This window comes from Muscardinus avellanarius (genome assembly GCF_963383645.1).
Source record: "Muscardinus avellanarius genome assembly, chromosome: 19".
NCBI lineage: Eukaryota > Metazoa > Chordata > Mammalia > Rodentia > Gliridae > Muscardinus > Muscardinus avellanarius.
Genome location: NC_137805.1, coordinates 27,013,924 through 27,026,512, shown reverse-complemented (window position 1 = coordinate 27,026,512; position 12,589 = coordinate 27,013,924).

The window sequence follows — 12,589 nt, the reverse complement described above, 5'->3', positions numbered from 1 at the left end:
TCTGCTTTTTAAAGAGGGTACTTCACAAATTAATATACCTAAGTTAAAAAGAAAAAGGCACACAGACCTACTAGAGGGATGATTATGAGGGTTAAGGTCTGGCTTTCTGAGAGACCCTGCTTCGTGGTAATACTGCTCAGGGCCTTGGTATCTCCTTTGAAGAAACAAGCAAATCCACTTCTTTGCCATGGATCTTTACAGTTATATCTGCTTTTATATTTTTCCCGTTTCCGGTTGTATTAAAACTTGTGTCATATTTTCACCTTTGTTAAAAATGCCTGAGATTCCAACCAAGCCTTGCTGGGAGCTTTTGAGTGTTAGTATTCATTAGTTCAAAAAGTTACCTGAAAGCTTAGTAAATGACTGTCATAATAATGTCCTAAAGCAAACCATGATTCTATGCTTTGAACAGTTGATGTTTTCAAAGTTCATAGGATGGTAACATGGCATAACATTACTCTTGACTATACTTCACATTGAATTATATATATATTTATTTTGTTCTTTGTTAGCCTTCATTAAAACGGAATCATTTTTGAGAACTTGGTGTTTTTATTTTCATTTTTTTTGTATGTATGATGTAGTTTGTGTATAGTGCTGGAAATTGACCTCAGGAGAATTTTACCTCCAAAATATACACCAGTTCTTTTTAGTTTTTATTTTTGGAACAGAATTTCACTAGGTTGCCTGGAGTCTTGCTAAATTGCTGAGACTGGCCTTGAATCTGTGATCGTCTTGTCACAGCCTCCCAAGTACTAGGATTACAGACAGGCACTGCTGTACCTGGAAAAACCCACTATTTTTAGTTACCTAAAGTTTCTATTTGTTCTCCACATAATCATCATTTTTCTTGTCATTTTCTCCAGACCCCATAACTTTTATAGTTCAATACTTCTGGGCTATTTGGATCTGAGTTTAAAACAAAACAAAACAGAAAAATACCCACAGTATACTCTATCAATACATTCTTTCAATGCAAAAAGGACCAAAAAGTGAAAATACAAAGTTTTAAGGATAGAAAAATCCCAAATGTTCAAATACTTATAAAAATACTCATCAAAAATTTTAAATATGCATAGGCCAAAGAAATAAAGAAAATGAGAAAAAAGAGAAAGCAATGTAGGTACAACAATCATTCTTTTACGTGAGAACAAATTCATGTTAAAATATCCGTGCCTTTCAGAGAACATTTCTAGTGGAAAAGCTGTTTCCTTTTCAGCATCGTAAAACTCCCAAGATTATCCCCTGCTCTCAAATGCTGGTATATTTATAATAGCAGGAGAGAAGAAATGTCCTTTCAATGGGGAACTTTCTTCTCTGGGAGCTGAAGCTCGGTTAAGCAGTCCCATCTGCCCCCTGCACAATGACGATTTGCTCTTAAGCCATTAGCTTACAAAATTGCCCCAAATGCAGCCAGAGACAGAGCCCCAGTTCCTGTGTGCTGCTGCGCTGACATTCTTATACAGAAAGCTTGTTAAAGCCATTGTCATGCACTTCCAAGGGACCTTAAAAAATAATAAATCTGAACCATCTTGCTACTATTTGCATGAATAAATGCCGGTTTCTGACCTTATCTCCTGGCACCTCCTGGCAATAACTTCTCCATGCCTCTGTACAGTGGGTATTATCAAAGAAAAAGGGCTGGAAGTTTTTTTTTATTATTTAGAGACTTATTCTATCTTCCTCAGAACATTTCTGGGATGAACAATTCTACATAAAGAAAAATAGAGGAGAATAAAAATGGGTCACCTCACAATGTCATCACCCCACCCAAAAAAAGCCAGAAAACAAATCGGGGACACTATAAACCCTGATCCAGACATAAGCCAATAAGTTGATGTTGTAAAAGCATGCCTAATCTGTGGTGCACACGATCCTCCAATATAGACACGGAAACACCATCCTGGTGTGAGCCATCGCTCACGGCCTTTGGAAGGTATTTTGCCTCTTTAGAGTGTGAATTGGTAAAGTTTGCCTTAGTTTTACTGCCGTTCTCAGAGCAAATATATCGTTACTCATGGTCAAAGTACTGAAGTTTGCAAATGATTCATATTCTAAAGGTAATAAATTCATCCCTGCCCTTTGTCATATAGCTTGGATGGATCAATGAGGGCACTCATGCATGAAAGAGATCTTTCTCTTTCAGTTAGAACTGATTATTTTAGGAGTCTTCAGTTGAGTCTGGGCACCATTTTATGAGCCATGAAATAGAGTGAATCCAGGTCATTTCCCCCCCCACCCCCCCCTGCGGTACTGGGAATAGAACCCAGGGGCATTCACCTCCAAGCTGCACCCCCAGCCCTATTTTTTATTCTTTATTTTGAAGCAGGGTCTCACTGAGGAGCAAAGGGCCTCACTAAGTGGTAGCTGAGGCTATCCACGAACCGCGATCCTCCTGTCTCAGCCTCCCAAAAGCTGGGATGACAAGCGTGCGCCACCACGCCCAGCCGCAGGTCATTCTTAATGTTGCTTTGAATGGAACTCTTCCTTAAAACAATGGTACTGAGTGATGTGTGCATGAATGAATGTGTCACTATATGAATTACAATGTATATTAAAAGCATAACCATGGGATTGTTTTTCATAAGCCTCTAATTTATTTACATCAACTGATACTGCTTGTGCTACAAATATGAAAGGTCTACACTTGTTCAGAGTTAAGTCATTTTTTTCTTGACTTATAATTGTTATCTGTCTTGATCACAAACCAGGTATTCTTCACCAGAGAAGACCATTATCATAGTCTACGGTCTGTGTCTGCTCTGGATTCTTTATTGGAAGTCGAACATTGTGGTGGAGTATGGTTTTTATCTGCTCTGGATTCTTTATGGGAAGTCTTCTCTCATTCCACAAAATACCAGTGAGGTTCCAGAGATTGATTAGTGAAGTCATGTGGGTTCATCTCTGTGGGAAAGTGACACGGCCCTGTCTAGTGTGACATTATCAGGAACTTTCCTAACTGGAGTTCTGTGGCTAACTTTCTAGTTTTTGCATCATGAGATATGGCCATGTGTGGTTGGAATTACTTTAGCCCCCTTCTCAGACAAACGGAGAGAGACTTGTAAAGGGGGAGAACAGAAGAAGTTGATACAAAGAAGAGCTAAAAGAAAAAATTAAAGAAAAGAATGAAAGAGAATGGAAAGGAAAACCCTCCATTTTGAGCTATTTGACTGGGCTCCAGGCAGACTGCCCAGTTGGGAAAGAGATTGCTCCAGTTTTTTCTAATTTATATCGCTTGCAACCAAACAGGATTAATAAGGAGAATATGGGATACATTCCTTATTTAGCTAGATGACTCTACTTGGCGGGTTTTTTTTTTTTTTTTTTTTTTTTTTTTGGTGTTGTTGCATGTAGACTTAAAACTCCTTAGAGCTTTTCTTTTTCCCCTAATGGAAATGACTAAACTGTTAGCTTATGAGTTGGTAGCAGTGATGGCTACATCTTTTGTAACCATCCCGTGGTGTCTGAGCGCTAAGAGAACAGTCTTCCCTTCCCCTGGCCTTTCACGCCCGTGGGGTTCTCCTTTTGAATTTACAGGAAAGAAGAGACACTTTGATCCCCTTCTTCTGCAATTCCATGTGGTTAAGTTTATCTCTGCTCCTCTCTCTTAAATGAAAAATTATGACCTTAGAAACTGTTCTTTTCTGTTACTAATCATTCAGAAGAAGCTCTTGGTATAGTTATTTTACATTAAGCGTCTTGAGTTTCTGGAACTAAGTAGAATATTGGCTTTTCCTTCTAGAACTCTAGTTTTGTAAAGAAGTGTGTACGAAGCCAGGCGTGGTTGCGCACGCTTGTAATCCCAGCATTCGGGAAGCTGAAACTGGAGGATCGCAGTTCTCAGACAGCCTCAGCTACTTAGTGAGGCCCTCCGCAACTCAGTGAGACCCTGTTTCAAAATAAAGAATAAAAAATAGGGCAGGGGGTGCAGCTTGGAGGTCAAATACCCCTGGGTTCCATCCCCAGACCTGAAAAAAAAAAAAAAAAGAAGTGTGTACGTGTGTATAGTACGAGTATCATTTAAGTTTTTTTTTTTTTTTTTTAAAGAGAATCATCTCAACCATAAGGTCACTGAGGTTTATCACAATCTCGACAAAACAGTACAAACAAATTCTCCCTTCAGTGGGTCCCTTCCCTTGGCACATCTGGGACTTCAAAATGATGTGAAGTTTCTCCTCTTAATGGGTTCTTATCTGCAGGGTAGGTATTTTAAGCCAAAGGAGACAGAAGACAAAAATATAGTGGGGACAGGTCTCTGAAAAGCAGTAATTGTTGAAGTTCTTGGAATGTGAACGTTTATTTCTTTTTGTGGTTTTATTCTGCTCTTTTGCAAGTGGTCAGAATCAAGTCTGAGGATCCAATGCCTTTTACGCAGTTTAGTCTCTAAGTCTCTTTTCCAAAGGTCGCTGGGACATTGGAATCTCCCTCCACCACTTGTCTGCTCCCTCGTCCATTTTCCCTGGGTCACTCTTGGGGCTGAAGTTTCTGTATCAATTTGTGCCGTTATCCTGTATCTATTAACCTTCTCCAATTTCTGTTCTTTAAAATGATGGCCTTAGTCGGGCATGGTGGGTGCACACTTGCAATTCCCGTGCTTGGGAGGCTGGGACAAGAGGATTGTGCAGGTTCAAAGCCAGCCTCAGCTACTTAGTAAGGCTCTCAGGTACTTAGTGAGGCTTTCAGCAACTTAGCAAGATCCGGTTTCAAAAAAAAAAAAAAAATATATATATATATATATATATACACACACACACACATACATCTATATACATACATATACATATATATATACATATATATATATGTATATGTATGTATATATATGTATATAAAATAGGTCTGGGAATGAAACCCAGAGGTAGAAGGTCCCTGAGTTCCAACTCCAGTAACACTAAAAATAAAAAAAGACCTTTTTTCTTAACCTAGTAAGGGTTAAAAGACATTTTAATAAGTATTTAAATAGTAAATGTCTAGGTCCTCTGCTCTGACTGAATAGGGTTCTTAGTTTGAGGCTTCTGGGATTTGGGAGAAATTATGGAGCATAGGGACAAATGGATCAAGCATGGTGTCTCAAAGGCCAGTCCATGGAGGGAGGGTCTGCGTTAGAGTCATTTTGAGAAAGTACTTGAAAGCCAGGTGTGGTGAAGCACACTTCTCATCCCGGTACTCGGGAAGCTGAGATAGGAGGATTGTAGGTTTTAAAGCCAGCCGCAGCAACTTAGTGAGGTTCTCCTCAATTTAGTGAGACCTTGTTTCAAAATATAAAATAAAATAGGCTGGGAGTGTAGCTCAGAGGTAGAATGCCCCTGGGTTCCATCCCCAGTGCCACAGAAAGGAAAGAAAAGGAAAGGAAGAAGTAAGAGAGGAAGGGAGGGAGAGAAGAAAAATCTTGAAAATACAAAAGAAAGAAAGAGGAAGAAAGAAAGAAAGAAAGAATGAAAGAAAGAAAGGAAGAAAAGCAAGAGAATACCAACTCCCAGGTCTTATCTACTATGATAGTAGATATAGATTCAGTTCATATCGTTTTTAAGAGCAAAAGCTTTTTAAGTTATTTGAGGTACTTTTTTTCAAGATGTTTAAATATTATTTGTGGGATTAAAAAAGTAAATAGTAATTAGGTCAGTTAGTTCAGCCTATGGAAAACACAAATAAAAAGAACTTATCATGGGAAAGAAGCAGGGCAGGTTTGATTAATGACAGGTAGGACAATTTCCTGTCCTGGGTTATTTCTTATACCTAACCATGACTCCCAAGTGAAGACACATACCTAGGATGGGAAGAGGTGTAGGTCACAAGGCAGTTACAAGTTTTGTAGTGTTGTGGTGTGAATTTGGGTCAAAAGTTAGGCATAACTTTGGCTCTGAAAGAGCTGCCTGGCTCCTAGTAAGCCAATTTTTCATCCATAAATCCCCGGAATTATAATACCTCTCTCTGTATTTTTAAGGAGGTTAGAATAAATCATGCAAGGAAATGTGCTTTGAGCACTGTAAATAAGTTACATAAGTTGAAGTCCTTACTAGTAAGAAGTAGCTGGTTCATGCAGTACTTGGGAGGCTCAGACAGGTTTGATGGCAGCCTCAGCAGCTTAAGGTGATCCTCAGTGTCCCTTAGTGAGACCCTGTTTTACAATAAAAAAATGAAAAGACATAACTGACTCTAAGAACTTATTTTCAAGAAGACCCAAGTGAATGAAGGAGGAGGAATCCTACTTTCTGTTTGGGACAGTATTAATATTTAGAATTTTTGTTTTTGTTTTTCAGTACTATGGGTAGGACCCAAAGATGTTCTATTTCAGAGCTGCAACACTAGCTTTTTATTTTATTTTAGAGCGGGGTTTCACTAACTTGCTGAGGGCCTTGCTCACTAAGTGGCTGAGGCTGGCCTTGAACCCAGTCTCAACCTCCCAAGTACTGGGATTACATGTGCGTGGCACCATGCCTGACTACAGTTTGCTTTATTTCATTGAAGTATTGGATCCTTTTGAGAATGTGTTTATAAATAGGCATATGCACAATCAAATGAAAAATTTTAAAGACATTTTCTGGTTATCAGGGGCTAATATAGGAGCTCTGTTTCCAGTCTCCCTTCACATCTCTTCTTTCCATTACTTGACTTTGACCTTCATGGGCACACGGGCTGTGATTCGTTTTCTGCTGAGTCAGTAGCACCAGCTTGTAGCAGGAGATTCAGAGTCTGTGATGGACATGTGGGTGGATCCTAATGTCCATGTATACAGATCTAGGAGATTAATAATACATAGGCTGGTTGACCAAGCCTTTTTATTATTTTTTTTTATTTTTATTTTATTTTCTTGCGGGTCTAGGGATGGAACCCAGGGGCATTTGACCTCCGAGATACACCCCCTGTCCAATATTTTATTCTTTATTTTGAAACAGGGTCTCACTGAGTTTCAAAGAGCCTCACTTAGTAGCTGAGGCTGTCCGTGAACCGTAATCCTCTGGTCTCAGCCTCCCAAATGCTGGGATGACAAGCATGCGCCCCCACGTCCGGCTTGATCAATCCTTTTTATGGAGAAAGAGTACAGGGGAGAACCCCAAACTGGAAGTATTTGTAAGATATGTACCCACAGCAAAATATACTGTGTGTTAGAAACATTATTGCCAAAGCGACAGAAGGTAGCCTTTGTGGAGGGCCTTGAATATGGAATTCAGATACAGGAGACATCAGAGAGTGAATTCCAGAGTAACAGAATATCTCCAGAAAAAAGATGTAAAGGGAAACTTGATACACACCTATAATCCCAGTGCTTAGGAGGCTGAGACAGGAGGATCGCAGGTTCAAAGCCAGCTCTGGGCAATTTCGTGAGGCCCTCAGCAACGTAGTGAGACCCTGTCTCCAAATAAAAAATAAAATAGGGCTGGGCTGTAACTATGAGGTAGAATATTCCTCCCTGGTATCTAACTACAACACCACACACACACACACACACACACACACACACACACATACACACACACACACACACACACACATACACACACACTTACTTGAATCAATAGTTCGGAGTTTAAAACTCATATGCTTTGTTCACCCCTCTTGGTGTTTTTCAGTGAGAGCTTTTACTTGCAATATAAATGTCAGCCTTCTCACTAAGGGTCATATGTTAACAGATGTGGCCACAGCTGGAGTCATCAATAGACACCCCCTTCCGATGACACGCATCTTCCTCTCTCAGCTCCAGCCTACGCCACTCACTGAAGCAAGGACCCCTCCCCGCGTTGTGCATGTGCCCTCGTTCAGAAAGGCCCAGAGCACATTAGATGGCCACATCTTTGTGAAAGGGTCATTCATGTAAAGACCTCATAGTGGAAAATAAGCAGGAGAGTCACCGACCGTGTGTTGGCAGGTTGCTATTAAAGACCAAGAGTGCTGAAATAGATGACATAGAACAATAACAAAAAATAACTAAAAACAATGTTGTGGATAAGTGTTTATGTGCGATTAGCATGAATGAATATGAATTGAATGGCGGTGATGGAGCAGACATCATCCTCCTAGGTGCATACATGGAAAAGGGGTCACTGTAAATTTTGGGGAGGAGATTGTATGCAGTAGGATTTTTAAAAATTTGTTTATTGCAGGCATTACGATCACTTAATTCAATGGCTGTATTCATCTCTCATGGATTGACAGTTTATAATATGGCAAACGTCATTTCAATTGTCTTCATCCCACCAAAAAAAAAAAAAAAAAAAAAGATGCTTGGTGATGCCCATAGCCTGGCCCCAAGCTAGAGAGGAGAGAAGATAGAGGAGAAAGATTAAAAACCTGGGCAGCCAGGGCTGGAGGAAGAGAAAGTAATTTGCTTTGACCCAGGCAATAAATCTGCTGGGCAGTAATGACCATCTCCTGACACCAGTAGTGACATTGATCAAGGAGGCTGTCCCGGGCTGCTCCCCCCGCTCCTCTGGCCCGCAGAGCCTGGCCTGACTGCTCATGTCACTATTTATGAACAGGTGTCGGGGAGAGGAGATAAGGGGGTGATAAGGGAACAATACCCGGTCACGTTAATGTGATCCCTCAATCAGCACAGATGCCGGGCTGTGGACCACAAGGAGCGGCACACAGTCCTCTTTATGGCGTTATTCATATTATTTTTTTACCCAAAGGAATGCTCAGGCTCTTTCAAAGTTCTCATTGGAGCAACATAGGGGAAAAAGGCAAAAGTTGCCCAAGGACACCATGCGGCTCAATTCCATTAGGGATTCCACCCGTTGGATGTGGTTACAGGGAAGCCTTTTGTCTCCCACATCTGGAAAAGTTATGTTTTCCCCCCACCCTACTTTCCTGCAGAACATCTTTTCTATACAAGCTGTAGAAGGTAGTGCTCTCTGATTATTGATTCAGTGCATTTTGTTTCTTTCTTCAGTTGAAATTAATGTGATAGTAATGTGGGCATATTCATGTTCATGGCAATAAAATTTACAGTGGCCAATTATGGGACAAACCTAGGCAGCCATCAATGGATGGGTATGTTGCAGAAGTATGGTATATGCACACAAGTGAATTCTACTCAGCAACACTAAAGAAAAAAATAATGTCATTTGTAGGGAAATGGATGGGCCTGGAGAACATTATGTTAAGTGAGATTAGACAGTCACAGGAAGGAAAAGGTCATATATTTATTTTCGCTCATAGGTGGAAGCTAGAGAGAAATTAGGATACCAGAGTGACTTCGATTATAGAGGAGAAACCCCAGTGATCCAGGAAGGTGGTCTGGGGGAAGTGGGGAGAGAGGGAGGGCAATGAAGGAATTACTTCTATAGATATTATGTACATAGGTGAAAATACCAATGTCAGTGTCACTGCCCTGTGTGGAACAGGAGAGGAGTGAGGAGGGAGCCGAGGGAAAGCCCACCACGTGCTGCGTTCATATTTGTCACCATCACTATAAACTCCATTATGATGTGAAACTGTAAGGCAGCAAGGAAAGTATTTGAGAAAAAAGAAATTAGCATAATAAAGTAATATCTGACCTCTATTCTATAGTTGTTATAAATGATAGAATATTTACAAAAGGGTGCTTATAGTACAAGTACGTTAGAAGAAAGTGTGTAAATACACCGGGCACTGTGGCACACGCTTGTAATCCCCGCGCTAGGGAGGCGGAGACAGGAGGATCGCGCAGGTTTGAAGTCAGCCGCGCTGGCTTAAGAGACCCTGTTTCCAATTAAAAATATAAACTAGGTCTGGGAGTGTAGCCTGGAGGTAGAAGAGTTTCTAGGAACCCCGGTACCATCACCAAAAAAAAAAAAAAAGAGTATATAAATACCCCTGTGCTCACACTCTAGCTAAAGAAATAAAACACCACTAGTACCAATGTCCTTAAACACATTCAGGATGCTCACAGGTCCCATTCATCTTCCTTTTCAGGAGTGATCTATAACAGTTAGGAATTTCATGATTTACTATTCTTCTGTCTTCTTTTTCGCCACACTGCATGTGTATACAGCCCTAAGCAATGTATCGCTTAGTTTAGAATGATTTATATACATATATATAATCAGTACTGGGGATGGAACCCAGGAGCATTCTACTTCCGAGATACACCCCCAACCCTATTCTTTAGTCTTTTTAAATTTTTGAAACAGCATCTTACTGAGTTGCAAAGGACCTTCCTAAGTAGCTGAGGCTATCAATGAACCAGTCTCAGCCGCCCATATTCTGGGATTACAAGCGTACGCCACCACGTCCAGCTAGAATGATTTAGATTTCTTTTAAGTGGCATTTCTTTGTTATTATTTTTTGTTGCTGTGCTGAGGATCCAATCTAGGGCCACATGCATGTGAGGCAGGTGCTCTACAACTGAGCTGCACCCCAGCTGGTAATGCCTGACCTCTTCCTTTGCCATCCAATATTACATTTTACAGGTTCATCTGTCAGTGTGAGAAACTCTGGGCTGGGGGTCAGCAAACTATAGTCCACAGGCTACATCTAGCCTGACACCTGTGTTTTATCATTTTTAACGTTTATTTTACATGTTTATATTTTAAATAATTGCACCAATACAACATCAACGCACATATTTACATACTATTCTCTACTTTGCATCTTGTCCTGTCTATTTGTCTACCTTTATTGCCCATTTCTCAGGACCTTTAATAAAAAGCACGTTTGTTGACAAGCTCTGGGCCACCAATTTCACTGTAAGACTGATTTCTTGAATTTGTTACAATTGTGAAATGGCATCTCAATTTGGAGACTGCTGAGTTTGTTTTCACTCCTTGTTTGCTATATAAAGCTCAACAAGTGCTGGGTGCATATATATCCCTATCATTATGAATTATAATGTGAGGCTATAATACACCAATAAAACTATAAAAATTTAAACACACACATACACAGTGGTGGAAAAAGTCACAGCCCAGTTGTTGGCTATACACATTTCTCCCTATTGTGTGTCAGATGATAAATTATAGACCATTTCTTTTCCCAAAATAGCTATGTCAACTTATGAGCCTACTAGCACTATTTAACTGGGCATGGTGATGCACACCTGTAATCCCAGTACTTGGGAGGCCAAGGCAGGAAGATGACAGGTCTGAGGATAGTCTCAGCAATTTAGCAGGATCCTGGTTCAACACAAAAATAATAAAATGAAGCTGGAGAATAGCTCAGAGGTAGAATCCCCACGGGTTCAATCCCTAGTAAAATAAATAAATAAATAAATAAATAAATAAATAAATAAATAATAGAACCTCTTGTCTCTTTTCTCCACCTATCTTCCCAAACGTTTCCTCTCCCTGTTTGGATGTGGTATAAAGAAACACACATCCAGTGTGGTGGCACATGCCTGTAATTCCAGTACTTGGGAAGCTGAGTTGAAGGATAACAGGTTCCAGACCAGTCTCAGCAATTTATCAAGACTGTCAGCAACCTTGTGAGACTTAGTTTTAAAACAAATTTTTAAAAAAGGGCTGGAGATGTAGATTGGAAGTAGAATGCCCCTGGATTCAATCTCTAGTATGTCAGGTGCGTGCGCGCGTGCACGCGCGCGCGCGCGCACACACACACACACAGTAAATGAAACCTAGATAAACAAAATCACAAATAAGCATACTTCAAAACATCATGTAAATATAACAGTTTCTCAAATAAGTCCACACACAGGCTACCAAAGTTCCTGTTAGGTAAGGTCTAATTATACTAGTAGTATATTAATTCATCTTAAATTTTATTCAAAAATTTTAAAAAATCTATGGAATTTTCTCCCCATACTGTATTTTTACTTATGTTCATGATATTCAAATGTCTGTTATTGCATGCACTTTTATTATCTAAAATACATTTTCTCTTTCATGCAATATTTAAGTCCAAAAATGAAATTTCAATAGAAAAAGGAGTAATCATAACACTCTGTGGTAGATGAATTATGATTTCTTTGCATGGTCCAAAAGGTTCAAGGGGACAAGAAAGTCTAACAATTAGGTTGTGAACTCTAAAGGTCTCTTCAAGCCGGGCGTGGTGGCGCACACTTGTAATCCCAGCATTTGGGAGGCTGAGACCTGGAGGATCGCGGTTCGTGGACAGCCTCAGCTATTTAGTGAGGTCCTCTGCAACTTGGTGAGACCCAGTTTCAAAATAAAGAATAAACAATAGGGCAGGGGGTGTAGCTCAGAGGTAGAATGCCCCTGGGTTCCATCCCCAGACCCGCAAAAAAATAAATAAATAAAATAAAAATAAATAAATAAATAAAGGTCGCTTCACTCCCCAAGTGGGTTCCCAAGACCATATTCTCACTCTACAACAAGAAATGAAAGCCAATCCATCTCCGAGCAAAGTGCTTATGTAGATGGCTCTATTTAGAAATACCATTATAAAGCTAACCCAGGAAGAACAATTTTCCTCCCCAACCAGCATGTCTTTGGAATTATTTCCCTTGCAGATCAATGGAACAGGGAACAGAATTGGCTTCTGCTTGTCGGCATTCATACTTCAGGTACCCCCAAGTGCTTTGTGTAATGAAAAACAGCGATGTCGGCGCCTTTAATAAAACATTGGCAGTAATGCTTTCTCCTTCCCTGGCATGACTGCAGAAAGGAAACTGATTTGGAGTCAAGCAACATGA